Here is a 15,055-nt window from a genome sequence, read left to right on the forward strand (position 1 = left end):
GGGTTGGTAGTGGCCACAATACATGCACACAATGTTAATCTATATAAGGACTGATTTTAGCTCAAGAGCAAAGAGGCAACAGGGTGTTGGTAGTGGCTACAATACATGCACACAATGTTATTCTATATAAGGACTTCTTTTAGCTCAAGAGCAAAGAGGCAACAGGGGGTTGGTAGTGGCTACAATACATGCACGCAATGTTATTTTATATAAGGGCTGCTTTTAGCTCAAGAGCAAAGAGGCAACAGGGGGTTGGTAGTGGCTTCAATACATGGACGCAATGTTATTCTATATAAGGACTTCTTTTAGCTCAAGAGCAAAGAGGCAACAGGGGGTTGGTAGAAGCCAAAATACATGCACACAATGTTATTCTATATAAGGACTTCTTTTAGCTCAAGAGCAAAGAGGCAACAGGGGTTGGTAGTGGCTACAATACATGCATACAATGTTATTCTATATAAGGACTTCTTTTAGCTCAAGAGCAAAGAGGCAACAGGGGGTTGGTAGTGGCCACAATACATGCACACAATGTTATTCTATATAAGGACTTCTTTTAGCTCAAGAGCAAAGAGGCAACAGGGGATTGGTAGTGGCTACAATACATGCACACAATGTTATTCTATATAAGGACTTCTTTTAGCTCAAGAGCAAAGAGGCAACAGGGGATTGGTAGTGGCCACAATACATGCACGAAATGTTATTCTATATAAGGACTTCTTTTAGCTCAAGAGCAAAGAGGCAACAGGGGGTTGGTAGTGGCCACAATACATGCACACAATGTTAATCTATATAAGGACTTCTTTTAGCTCAAGAGCAAAGAGGCAACAGGGTGTTGGTAGTGGCTACAATACATGCACACAATGTTATTCTATATAAAGAATGCTTATAGCCCAAGAACAAAGAGGCAACAGGGGGTTGGTAGTGGCCACAATGCATGGACGCAATGTTATTCTATATAAGGACTGCTCTTATCCCAAGAACAAAGAGGCAACAGGGGGTTGGTAGTGGCTACAATGCATGGACGCAATGTTATTCTATATAAGGACTGCTTTAAGCACAACAGCAAACAGGCAACAGGGGGTTGGTAGTGGCCACAATGCATGGACGAAATGTTATTCTATATAAAGACTGCTCTTAGCCCAAGAGCAAAGAGGCAACAGGGGGTTGGTAGTGGCCACAATACATGCACGCAATGTTATACTATATAAGGACTGCTTTTAGCACAAGAGCAAAGAGGCAACAGGGGGTTGGTAGTGGCCACAATACATGCACACAATATTATTCTATATAAGGATTTCTTTTAGCTCAAGAGCAAAGAGGCAACAGGGGGTTGGTAGTGGCTACAATACATGCACACAATGTTATATTATATAAGGACTTCTTTAAGCTCAAGAGCAAAGAGGCAACAGGGGGTTGGTAGTGGCTACAATACATGGACGAAATGTTATTCTATATAAGGACTGCTTTTACCTCAAGAGCAAAGAGGCAACAGGGGGTTGGTAGTGGCCACAATACATGCACACAATTTTATTCTATATAAGGACTGCTTTTAGCACAAGAGCAAAGAGGCAACAGGGGTTGGTAGTGGCTACAATCTATGGACGCAATGTTATTCTATATAAGGACTTCTTTTAGCTCAAGAACAAAGAGGCAACAGGGGGTTGGTAGTGGCCACAATACATGCACACAATGTTAATCTATATAAGGACTGATTTTAGCTCAAGAGCAAAGAGGCAACAGGGTGTTGGTAGTGGCTACAATACATGCACACAATGTTATTCTATATAAGGACTTCTTTTAGCTCAAGAGCAAAGAGGCAACAGGGGGTTGGTAGTGGCTACAATACATGCACGCAATGTTATTTTATATAAGGGCTGCTTTTAGCTCAAGAGCAAAGAGGCAACAGGGGGTTGGTAGTGGCTTCAATACATGGACGCAATGTTATTCTATATAAGGACTTCTTTTAGCTCAAGAGCAAAGAGGCAACAGGGGGTTGGTAGAAGCCAAAATACATGCACACAATGTTATTCTATATAAGGACTTCTTTTAGCTCAAGAGCAAAGAGGCAACAGGGGTTGGTAGTGGCTACAATACATGCATACAATGTTATTCTATATAAGGACTTCTTTTAGCTCAAGAGCAAAGAGGCAACAGGGGGTTGGTAGTGGCCACAATACATGCACACAATGTTATTCTATATAAGGACTTCTTTTAGCTCAAGAGCAAAGAGGCAACAGGGGGTTGGTAGTGGCTACAATACATGCACACAATGTTATTCTATATAAGGACTTCTTTTAGCTCAAGAGCAAAGAGGCAACAGGGGATTGGTAGTGGCCACAATACATGCACGAAATGTTATTCTATATAAGGACTTCTTTTAGCTCAAGAGCAAAGAGGCAACAGGGGGTTGGTAGTGGCCACAATACATGCACACAATGTTAATCTATATAAGGACTTCTTTTAGCTCAAGAGCAAAGAGGCAACAGGGTGTTGGTAGTGGCTACAATACATGCACACAATGTTATTCTATATAAGGACTTCTTTTAGCTCAAGAGCAAAGAGGCAACAGGGGGTTGTTAGTGGCCACAACACATGCACACAATGTTATTCTATATAAGGACTGCTTTTAGCACAAGAGCAAAGAGGCAACAGGGGGTTGGTAGTGGCCACAATACATGCACGCAATGTTATTTTATATAAGGACTGGTTTAGCCCAATAGAAAGAGGCACCAGGGATGGTAAGTGGCCACAATACATACATTCAATGTTATTCTATATAAGGACTGGCGTTAGCCCTATAGGAAAGAAGCACCAGGGGTTTTGTAGCGACCAAACACTTGCATGCAAGACTAATCTATATTGGACTTTTAATAACTAATTCTCATGGAGGCAACAAAGAGTTGTTAGTGACCATTAAACATGCATGCATTGCTATTCTTTATTACAAGTTTAAATAACTCATTCGAAATTAGTCACCACAGAGTCAGTAGTGGCCATAATACATGCATGCAGTATTACTTCATATTAGGAATTTTTATACATCAATTTCAAAGAGGCACCAGAGAGTTGCTAGTTACAACATGTTTATGTTAACAATTATGTTAAGACCGCAAACATATCTCAGTGCATATGCGTGGCACTTAAACGTAAAAACTTAACACAAAATAATTTCTAAAGCATTGCATAAATCAAGACAGTTAATCATTAAATATGGAGCACAGATTTATGATAATACAAATAGTGTTAAGAACACAATGATAGTGAATAAATCTAGTGTCTGTAGTTTTAATATTTTTATAAACAACAAACTTAATTTTCAAAGGAGGATATTTTGGACTAAAAGGGCAGTTAAATTGTTTCACTGAACTGTCCCTTTTCAATAAACCATTTATTATTTTCATGATTTTTATTTAAATCATATGAATGGAGCCGATTAGGTTAAAGGGTTACAGTGTTATGAATCTTATTCAACGCATGATATCACGTTGTCACCTTTTTCAGGTTGCAATCACTTTCATAAAAAATCAAGTTTTTATGAGAAGTAAATATTTGCTCAGACACTTTGTTTCAATGGAAACCATTAAGGAACAGTTGATCGCAGAGTTATGGTTCTTGTACTATTTACGTGTTATTGCCATTTATAGTGTTGTATTGTCCGTATACATTTAATTTGTCTAAGCAAGGGATGCAATTTGTTAGCAATGAATCACATAGTTATGGTTCCTTTTTAAAGCATAATAGTTTAATCCGTATCTACATGACTTTTATGCGGTATGAACCTGCCCCCACCATCCCTACATACAGCTTAACTTTTCACGAGCTGTTTTAAGTACCCAGTATCTCAAGAGAGAGTGTGTGTTGGTAGTGACCATAATGCGTGCATTGACTTCCTAAAAAATCCTCACAGGCATGGAACTCTAGGTTACGAGATTGACAAAGTTTCGTTTTTTTTTATTAATTCCAAGTTTCTACTGTTTAAACATGGGTTACATAAAATTATATCTATTGTCGTAACCCGTTTTCAATTTTATAAAATATATAACCTCAGCAGATCAATACGTATCGAGCATGAACAATATAAATGCTGCGCAGAAGTGTCCATATTCTAGATCAGTCTGTCACGGATGCGAAACAGTGACTCCAGCTCTTTTAGAAGCTGTGTATAAAAAGGAGCCAATGACACTTCCAAGCTAGAGCAAAAGAACGGATATCATCGTAAAACGTAAGTATGACTCGTTACTTTATTTAATATTACAATTATGAGGGCTTATTTGAGAAATCGGGGAATGCAGTGCCATATAAATATGTTTAATCTTCACACGTATTTGGGTTATTTTGTAAACATATTGTTTATGGAGTTATAAAACCGATTCTCCCATCAAACACATCAATGTTTACAAACGAAAGTAGAACATTTTCACCAATTTTCAGCTGAATTTCACTCAAGAAGCTTACATTTAAGATAAAGCCAGTATTATCGAGTGCTTTTATTTTGTCGGGAATAAAAATGACCGCCTGATTACCGGAATAAGCATGTTTATACTCCTTTTCTGGGTTGAGCTGGAGCCAAAGCCAGGGAGCTGGAGCCAAAGCGTGGAGGCTGAGCCAATACGCTGTATAATAATGCATTCAACTGGTCATATTTGGAATAGTTGCAGTTTTTTTATAGCTAGTATTAAGAAAGTGTTGCAGTTTTTTTTAAATATATAGTTATTTATGATTATTTAATGCAATTCATCTGATAATGGGCGTTGCAATCTCAGAAATGTCGATGGAGCTAAACAATCCTTTCACAACATCTGTATAATTATATGGTTACTGTTTCTTAAACAGTCTTCTAACTCCAATCAGATTCCAAAATAAATGAATAGTAGTGGATGAAAGAAAAGTGTGTCATCTAACAAAGATTAGATAGACGAAAAACTGGTAAACTATGTGCTAAATTACATCAACTGAACGCTAGTACATCAATCGGATTGAATACGTGTAAGTGTTAATTTTCTTATTTTTCTGTACATTTGATTTATATTTCCTATATATAAAAACAATGAGGTACCCTTTTTACCGACATTAAACGCGAGCTTGGCTTAGATTAAGAGAAAACTAGTGTGAATTCTTACAATAATTCATTGTTTCCTGGACCTGCGAGGTCTCTATACAGCATAAGTAAGCACACGATATTAAAGCTGCACTCTCACAGATAAACCGTTTTTACAACTTTTTTTTTACTTTTTTGTCATAATATAACACAACACAGGTTTGCTTTATTATTACGATAACATAATAACCTTTTTTTATTAATTAATATAGGGTAATTACCCCTTTTTTGAGGTCGTTACCATCTGCAAAGGCCCGCAAAATGGTTTACAGCCCGACGAGTAGCGCGAGGGTTGTAAACCATTTGAAGGGCCTTTGCAGATGGTAACAACCGCAATAAGGTGTATTAACAATTATTGCATAAAATTACACACCAGGAGTAACGTTTTTGTTGAAAAGCTGTTTAATGTCACGAAAATACAGAAACAGTTAGTTCAAAATAACCTCAATAACATGTACTTGTGTGACGTCACGAGTGATATCACTGAAAAAGTTTTACATTAAGCTCGAATATGGCTGCAAAAAACCCTCGATAGTTTCATTTTTGTTTCAACGCCATTGTTTTCAGTGTTCAGTCGATTGGAAAGTGTTTTCTTTTTAAGTAATTTACTGGATTACCTGGATTATTTACATACAATATCGGGTAATCGAATAATTACTGATATATTCCTACTTTAACATTTATATTTTTTGGCATCTAATTTAAACCGGGAAAAATTGTTAAAATGTTCTGGACAAAATGTTCAGCATCTTCAGCATCTAACAGAGAAAAATATATTTGAAAACTCTTTGTTCATTGCATATCATGTCCATATAAGTCGTTTGTTCTGAATAAAATCAACAGAAATGACTAAAGTTGGGAGGAGTTAAACGTTTTAGACTTAATTTAGTGCTTTTAGAGCATACAAATAGTCAAAACAACTGCAGAAAGTACTATCTAGTAAACACACATCAGCTTGCCAGGAAAATATATTTCAGAAGGAAATTTGTATGTTATATGTGATTATTTTTTATTTCTTTAATGTTTGTATACAGCTATATATGCTGAAATATGTTTTAGTGCAATATTTGCAACGTTGACCCACTTTCGGTAAGAAACCAGGTCGCTCAGTCTCCATTGTTATGATGCGGGCCCTGATAGAGCTTATGTTAAACAAAAAAGCCGGGAATTAACGGCACGTGAATTTACTGAATAATGCACGTTTTTTCACCTATAACGCCGGGGTAATTGCGTTTTAACACACCACGATAGTAGACCGAAAACACACATTTTATGCAATAATCGTTATCAATAAAGAATTTAGCGTTCGGAATTTGCCAATATTTCTCATCAAAACAGGCATTATCATACAGCGTATTGGCTCAGCCTCCACGCTTTGGCTCCAGCTCCCTGGCTTTGGCTCCAGCTCAACCCAGAAAAGGAGTATAAACATGCTTATTCCGGTAATCAGACTTCCAAAACAAGGGTTTTTAAATCATCACAGATATAATAGAAACTTTATTATCGATATTTGTATCACGTTTACAATAATGTATATGATTGGTCTTTATGTACCTCCCAACTGATAAGAGTGAAGCCGAAAAATACAACCCGAATGTAAATTACGTCATTCTCAAATATGTATACATGTGTGTATACCTTCATGAAGTATTTACACCCACGGATGCGATATTTCATACACCAACGGTCTAAGAATAGGAAAGCTTTGGTTACCTACCGGTTTTGTAAATATCTTTGAGATAATCAAAGAAGTTCGTCATGTATGTATTTATTTTTGTATACTTTTTATGTTTAACAGAAAAAAGAATGCCCGAAGTGAGGCTGTGTTCTCCAAAGCGAGGGCGCAGCCCGAACGATGCCCTCATTCAAACCATACAGATATTTTAGTGGATGCAATTATATATTGACCAATGATAATCGAGTTGTATTAATTTCTGAAAAGAAATTATTCTTTAATATAGGTAATTGCATTTGAAGTCTCACATTCAATAATCTGTGTTTAAAGCATAATTTAATTTGAGCTTGTAAGATAATAACTTATAAACTACCTCAAATGCCTATTGTTATTTATCATTACAGGGAAGGAAACTATAATTAGTTTATTTCTACAGTTCCAATCCTGAAATTTGATTATGTATTTACATTGAAATGTTCTTTATTTTTGCTCAATAAAATATACTTAAACTTATTATTTTAAACGAAGAGGCACAAGGTTAAGGCTTAATATACATAAACAACACACGCATCGCCACAAAACGGACTATTCATGCATCAAAATAGACTTGTTAATATTCGTTACGTTACCGCCTTGGAGCGGCCGGGGAAACAGGAGCTCACTGCGTGTTTCTTTTCACAAGTGTATGAGCCCAACCAAAAACTTGTCCATTCATAAATCAATAATAGCTAGTATACTTATTATGCCCCCCCCCCCCCCTTCGAAGAAGAGGGGTATATTGCTTTGCACATGTCGGTCGGTCGGTCTGTCCGTCGGTAGACCAATTCTTTTTCGATTGATAACCCAACAATTCCTGGACCTATTTGTCAGAAAACTTAACATGAAGGTTGGGCATGACCAGTAGATAGCCCCTATTGATTTTAGGGGCCATCGGATCAAAGGTCAAGGTCACAGTGACCTTTAATTGGGAAAAATTTAATTGGCACGCATGGCCCTCAAACTTGACTTGGAGGTTGGGCCACGAACTTGGAAATTCCTGGACCTATGGTCATCAAACTTGCCATGAATAATGGACCTGACCAGTCGATGACTCCTATTGAATTTAGGGGTCATCGGATCAAAGGTCAAGGTCACAGTGACCTAGAATGCGAAAGAGTTGTCCGAGTGTTAACTCAACAATGCCTTCACCCATGGCCCTCAAACTTGACTTGAAGGTTGGGCCTGATCAGTAGATGATCCCTTTTGATTTAAGGGTTATCGGGTCAAAGGTCAAGGTCACAGTGACCTTGAACGCAAAAATCATGTCTGTGCGATAGCTCAACAATGCTTGCACCCATGACCCTTAAACTTCACATTTAGGTTGGGGGTGACCAGTAGATGACCCCTGTGGATTTTGAGGTCATAGAGTCAAAGGTCAAGGTCACAAGTCATATTGGTCATTGAAATTACATTATATTTACTTATTCCCTGCTGCTAAGAGGATACATGTTTATCTGCAAAGATCAGTCATCATCTAAACATGATTAAAAACTACCTTCTATCCCGACACTTTGAATGGTCATAATCTTAAAACTGCATCAAAGGCATCCAACGTCAATGACAAATCAGCTGACAAATCAGCTGCCATTTCGGTCCATGCATATTTCATTCAATTATCCAAATATTCTTGACAACATGATGCTCATGGTGGGCATAATGTTTGACAAACATCTCTTGTTATATTAGCTATGCTACCTTCATAAACAAAAAGGGTTGCTTCAATAGAAATTGTGTGTTTTACAACAACAAAAACACAGCTTCCACCAGTTGTTTAGTCTGTTCTTTTATATTTCAGATATCGACACATCTAGCTGAAAATACAGTCACAGAACAATGAATGAGAGGAAATTCTCGACCAGTCAGGTAATTCATACGAGTTCATAATTGTGTGTCTACCTTGTTTGTTGATATGCCGTCACGCTGTACAGGCACATTCATTTGTCTTGTGTATAAATAGCAGCATATAGCTTATAAGATAATGACCATAGCAAATCAATAGCTGTCAATAGCAAGAACCTAGTTATTTTAATTTGAAATTATAAAGTATTTTTTCATTTGAAAATTAAATATTTTATATCGTTTTATAAGTTTCTTTCATTTTTCTTTAAATTTTGTATGACATAAAACAATAACTAGAGATTTCTTTTTTGAAAAAGCGCTAGTCTCCCCTATTGTGTGGTCGTAGTTGAGAAAAAATATATGATGGAGATGAAATTTGTAATTTTGGACGGTCAATTCTAGGCTTGTTTTGAGAAAATACTATGTAAGTTGAATTTGCGACCATCTGGTGGCAAGTCTCTTTGAAGTTGGACAATAGAAGACTGTCAATAATTCAGCATGAAACGTTATCATTTTGCATCAGTCCCCACTTATTTATGAGGTTTTATAAGGAATTAGATAAAAAAAATATATTGAAAAGAGGAACAGAAACGAACAATATCTATCCAGCCAGACAGGCCAAAAAACAGTCAAGATGGCTTGGGAGGAATTGTATGGTTAGGAATTATAGAATACTGGATGAAGAATAAACAGGGGTTTCATGCAATGAACTGTAACAAGAGGGTTCTTCTGCCATTACTGTATCGAAGAATAAACAGGGGTTTCATTCTATGAACTGTAACAAGAGGATTCTTCTGCCATCACTGTATCTGCTATATTATTATTTTCACATTTAATATAATAAAATGTACAGAATCAATTAAGTGTTATAGCATAGCGAGAATGTAAAACATAGAAAGTAGGTATGAGCAAGAGAAATCATCATCAGCATGAGTGTTGTCTCCGTAATATAATTATTATGCTAAATAAATACAATGATGATGGATGAAAGGGATGTGAAATTTGACATGTGGACAAATTTTGACAATAGCAATTACAAGGACATGCATTTGCCTTAGTCTCACTTCAGTCCGAAATTGAACTGATTATTAGCCTTGAGCAGGTTTGCCGGCCTACCTCAAAGCATGTTTTATTGAGTATTGCATTTATAACTTTAATTCATCACATTTAATAGTTACCTGTATCATTGAATGTGTTGACTTTATTGTTTTCATGCCAAGAAATCCTATCCAATTTTCAATTAAGAAGGAAACCCCTGTATGCCAGCATATACCTGGATTTTAGCAGCATATGCATTATGTTCCATTCAGTGGTTTTGTGCTAAGGGTTAAAGGACTGACTTGGTTCTCCATGAAATTTTTATCAGTTATCTGCTGTTACAGCTAATTCATTTCATTTAATGGCCATTACGACCAGCATGAAATTCAGGGGAGCAATAATTTTTCGGAAAAATCTTTCTATAGTGCATGGTTCTTAGATTTAACGCTTCATCTCATTTTGTTGATTACGACACTTGTCAAAAATAAAAATAAAAATTCAGTAATAGTTTATTATTAAGTATTGACATGATTTTCTTAACTATAAAAAGTATAATTATTAATTAACTAAGCAAAGCATTACATCTTTGATATTGTTTATGAACAATCTCCTTGATAACAATATTTAACTATATAAACCACACTCTTGTTATTATGTTTAATTATGTTTAAAGATTGAAAACATCAAGTACAAATGTACTTACTATATTTCTTAGTTTCCCGACAGCTAAATATTTTCCTCACGCCGGCCAAATCCTAATAGCCTCTTATAGAACAATACCGTAATCAAGTCGTTTAATTTAACCACTTGAGTACGGTATTGTTATATAAGAGGCTCTTAGGATTTGGCTGGCGTGAGGAAGTTTTTTGAAACAAATAGAATCACAAACCCCAGTCAAACTTATCAACTTCCGGCTCAAAATGTTATGACTCATGTATATTTAATAAAATGATACCGAGGAGTGGTTTATCTCTGGATGTCGAAAATCTGCTTAAAGGGGCTATACTCCGTATGATAAAATAGCGGGAAAAAAGAGAAAATTTTCGAAAACTGACATAAACTTGGCATCGATGTGTACAATGCATTGAAACTTACTAACTGAAGAACCCGGTCTCCGACACAGTTTTTTTTTACATTTTGGTACTTTTGTTTACAATTATGATAAAGCGTACAAGGACATGCATTTGCCTTAGTCTCACTTCAGTCCGAAATTGAACTGATTATTAGCCTTGAGCAGGTTTGCCGGCCTACCTCAAAGCATGTTTTGCATGTTCAAATTTTATTTTCTCTTCGATAAACAAGAACCTTGTTCACTTGTATTTTCGGATAGTGTCGTCATTTTGAAGAAATATTACATTGTATATAAAAAGATATCTAAAGGAATTGATTGAGTCAGGTTATTTCCCGCACAAGCGTATACATTCAATTAAGTGTTCTGTCACTATTTACTTTGAATTTAGCACGTTGAAAAATGATTCAAAGTCGGATTCGGAAAACAAAACAGAAATATGAAATGCATATCATTATGCCAGTTTAATCGTTCATCAAAGATTAATTCGCTATTCACCAACAATTTAGATAGTTAGGGGCAATACCCAGATCCGTCTTTATCAAATCGTTTTAAAGTTATTTCGGTCAATTATATTGCGCAATCAATGAAGTAAGCCGTATGACATGGTGTTAAAAATAAGTACAGTTTTGGACAGCAGCCAACGCTGATAATATACATGTATGTATGCTCTGTGAAACTGTGCAAATATGGAAATGAAATGGTAGGTATTATTATATTTAATTTAAGATACATATTTGTACAAGTCATACACGCTCGGGCGGGAAGTACTCTGACTCAATCGATTATTTACTTCTTAATTCCTTAGATTTAATAGACGGTATGTATACATTTCAGTTGTTTTGGAACGTTTTTTTCAGAATACCTGATTATATTTTGCCACTCTCATCATTGTTTGCATTAATTGTCATCAATACAGAAGAAACCTAGGAATACACGTGTATACTAATGATGGTTAATATAGTTATACATGTATAACTCTTGTATAAAATTTAATCATGCTAACCTATTTACCTGTTTGGTCTTGTGAATACATCGAGATGTCATGAATGTAAGACCTGAGACTGTATGTATAACCTGACACTGTATGTACGTCCTGTGACTGTATGTACGACCTGGGACTGTATGTACGTCCTGAGGCTATATGAACGAACTGAGACTGTATGTACGACCTGGGACTGTATGTACGACCTTAGACTGTATGTACGACCTGAGGCTGTATGTACGACCTGAGACTGTATGTACGACCTGAGGCTGTATGTACGACCTGAGACTGTATGTACGACCTGAGACTGTATGTACGACCTGAGGCTGTATGTACGACCTGAGACTGTATGTATGACCTGGGACTGTATGTACGTCCTTAGGCTGTATGTACGTTCTGAGGCTGTATGTACGACCTGAGACTGTATGTACGTCCTGTGACTGTATGTACGACCTGAGGCTGTATGCACGACCTGAGGCTGTATGTACGTCCTGAGGCTGTATGTACGACCTGAGGCTGAATGTACGACCTGGGACTGTATGTACGACCTGAGGCTGTATGTACGTCCTGAGACTGTATGTATAACCTGGGACTGAATGTACGTCCTGAGGCTGTATGTATGACCTGAGACTGTATGTACGACCTGAGACTGTATGTATGACCTGAGACTGTATGTACGACCTGAGGCTTTATGTACGTCCTGAGACTGTATGTATGACCTGAGACTGTATGAACGACATGAGACTGTATCTATGACATGAGACTGTATGAACGACCTGACACTGTATGTATGACCTGGGACTGTATGTACGTCCTGAGACTGTATGTATGACCTGAGACTGTATGAACGACCTGAGACTGTATGTATGACATAGGACTGTATGTACGTCCTGAGACTGTATGTATGACCTGAGACTGTATGAACGTCCTGAGACTGTATAAATAACCTGGGACTGTATGTACGTCCTGAGGCTGTATGTATGACCTGAGGCTGTATGTACGACCTGAGACTGTATGTATGACCTGGGACTGTATGAACGACCTGGGACTGTATGTACGTCCTGAGGCTGTATTTATGACCTGAGACTGTATGTATGACCTGAGGCTGTATGTATGACCTGGGACTGTATGCACGTCCTGAGTCTCTATGTACGACCTGAGACTGAATGTACGGCCTGAGACTGTATGTATAACCTGAGGCTGTATGTATGACCTGGGACTGTATGTATGACCTCGATCTGTATGCACGTCCTGAGACTGTATGCACGTCCTGAGACTGTATGTACGACCTGAAACTGTATGTACGACCTAAGACTGTATGTACGTCCTGAGACTGTATGTATGACCTGGAACTGTATGTACGTCCTGAGGCTGTATGTACGTTCTGAGGCTGTATGTACGACCTGAGACAGTATGTACGACCTGAGACTGTATGTACGACCTGAGGCTGTATGTACTAATTGAGGCTGTATGTACGATCTGAGGCTGTATTTACGACCTGAGGCTGTATGTACGTACTAGGGCTGTATGTACGTCCTTGGGCTGTATGTACGACCTGAGGCTGTATGTACGACCTGGGACTGTATGTACGTCCTGAGGCTGTATGTATGACCTGAGGCTGTATGTACGACCTGGGACTGTATGTACGAGCTGGGGCTGTATGTAAGTCCTGAGACTGTATGTATGACCTGAGACTGTATGTACGTCCTGAGACTGTATGTATGACCTGAGACTGTATGAACGACCTGGGACTGTATGTACGACCCGAGACTGTATGTACGACCTGGGACTGTATGTACGACCTAGGATAGTATGTACGTCCTGAGGCTGTATGTACATTCTGGGATTGTATGTACGACCTGAGACTGTATGTACGTCCTGAGACTGTATGTACGACCTGAGGCTGTATGTACGAACTGAGACTGTATGTACGACCTAAGGCTGTATGTACGACCTGAGGCTGTATGTACGTCCTGAGGCTGTATGTACGACCTGAGGCTGTATGTACGACCTGAGACTGTATGTATGACCTGAGACCGTATGAATGACCTGGGAATGTATGTATGACCTGAGGCTGTATGTATGACCTGGGACTGTATGTATGACCTGAGACTGTATGTACGACCTGAGACTGTATGTATGACCTGAGACTGTATGAACGAACTGAAATTGTATGTATGACCTGGGACTGTATGTAAGTCCTGAGACTGTATGCATGACCTGAGACTGTATGAACGACCTGAGACTGTATGTACGACCTGAGACTGTATGTACGTCCTGGGACTGTATGTACGACCTGGGACAGTATGTACGTCCTGAGGCTGTATGTACATTCTGGGATTGTATGTACGTCCTGAGACTGTATGTACGTCCTGAGACTGTATGTACGACCTGAGGCTGTATGTACGACCTGAAACTGTATGTACGACCTAAGGCTGTATGTACGACCTGAGGCTGTATGTACGTCCTGAGGCTGTATGTACGACCTGAGGCTGTATGTACGACCTGAGACTGTATGTATGACCTGAGACCGTATGAATGACCTGGGAATGTATGTATGACCTGAGGCTGTATGTATGACCAGGGACTGTATGCACGTCCTGAGACTGAATGAACGACCTGAGACTGTATGTATGACCTGAGACTGTATGAACGACCTGAGACTGTGTGTATGACCTAGGACTGTATGTACGTACTGAGACTGTATGTATGACCTGAGACTGTATGAACGTCCGGAGACTGTATGTATAACCTGGGACTGTATGTACGTCCTGAGGCTGTTTGTATGACCTGAGACTGTATGTACGACCTGAGACTGTATGTACGACCTGAGACTGTATGTATGACCTGAGACTGTATGTATGACCTGAGACTGTATGTATGACCTGAGGCTGTATGTATGACCTGGGACTGTATGCACGTCCTGAGACTGTATGTACGACCTGAGACTGCATGTATGACCTGAGACTGTATGTATGACCTGGGACTGTATGTATGACCTGAGGCTGTATGTATGACCTGGGACTGTATGCACGTCCTGAGGCTGTATGTACGTTCAGAGGCTGTATGTACGACCTTAGGCTGTATGTACGTTCTGAGGCTGTATGTACGACCTGAGGCTGTATTTACGACCTGAGGCTGTATGTACGACCTGAGGCTGTATGTTCGACCTGAGGCTGTATGTAATTCCTGAGGCTGTATGTACGACCTGAGGCTGTATGTACGACCTGGGACTGTATGCATGTCCTGAGTCTCTATGTACGACCTGAGACTGAATGTACGGCCTGAGACTGTATGTATAACCTGAGGCTG

The 15,055-nt window shown here is 38.5% G+C and overlaps 1 protein-coding gene across 5 annotated transcripts in view; it reads left to right on the top strand.

Annotated features, from left to right (window-relative positions):
- The first annotated feature begins 4,156 nt into the window (after window positions 1-4,156).
- The window catches only part of LOC128245438 (uncharacterized), a 29,842-nt gene continuing 18,943 nt past the window's right edge, over window positions 4,157-15,055 (top strand). For 3 of the 5 annotated variants that reach the window (XM_052963577.1, XM_052963581.1, XM_052963582.1), the window contains exons 1-2: window positions 5,640-5,740; window positions 8,608-8,675. The gene's annotated coding sequence lies outside the window, so the exon portion shown is untranslated. Of the gene's footprint in view, window positions 4,223-5,639; window positions 5,741-8,607; window positions 8,676-11,404; window positions 11,462-15,055 lie in introns of those variants that run through there. The other 2 variants (XM_052963578.1, XM_052963580.1) reach the window with 2 other exon arrangements.

Source organism: Mya arenaria, chromosome 9 (assembly GCF_026914265.1).
Source record: "Mya arenaria isolate MELC-2E11 chromosome 9, ASM2691426v1".
Taxonomy (NCBI): Eukaryota; Metazoa; Mollusca; class Bivalvia; order Myida; family Myidae; genus Mya; species Mya arenaria.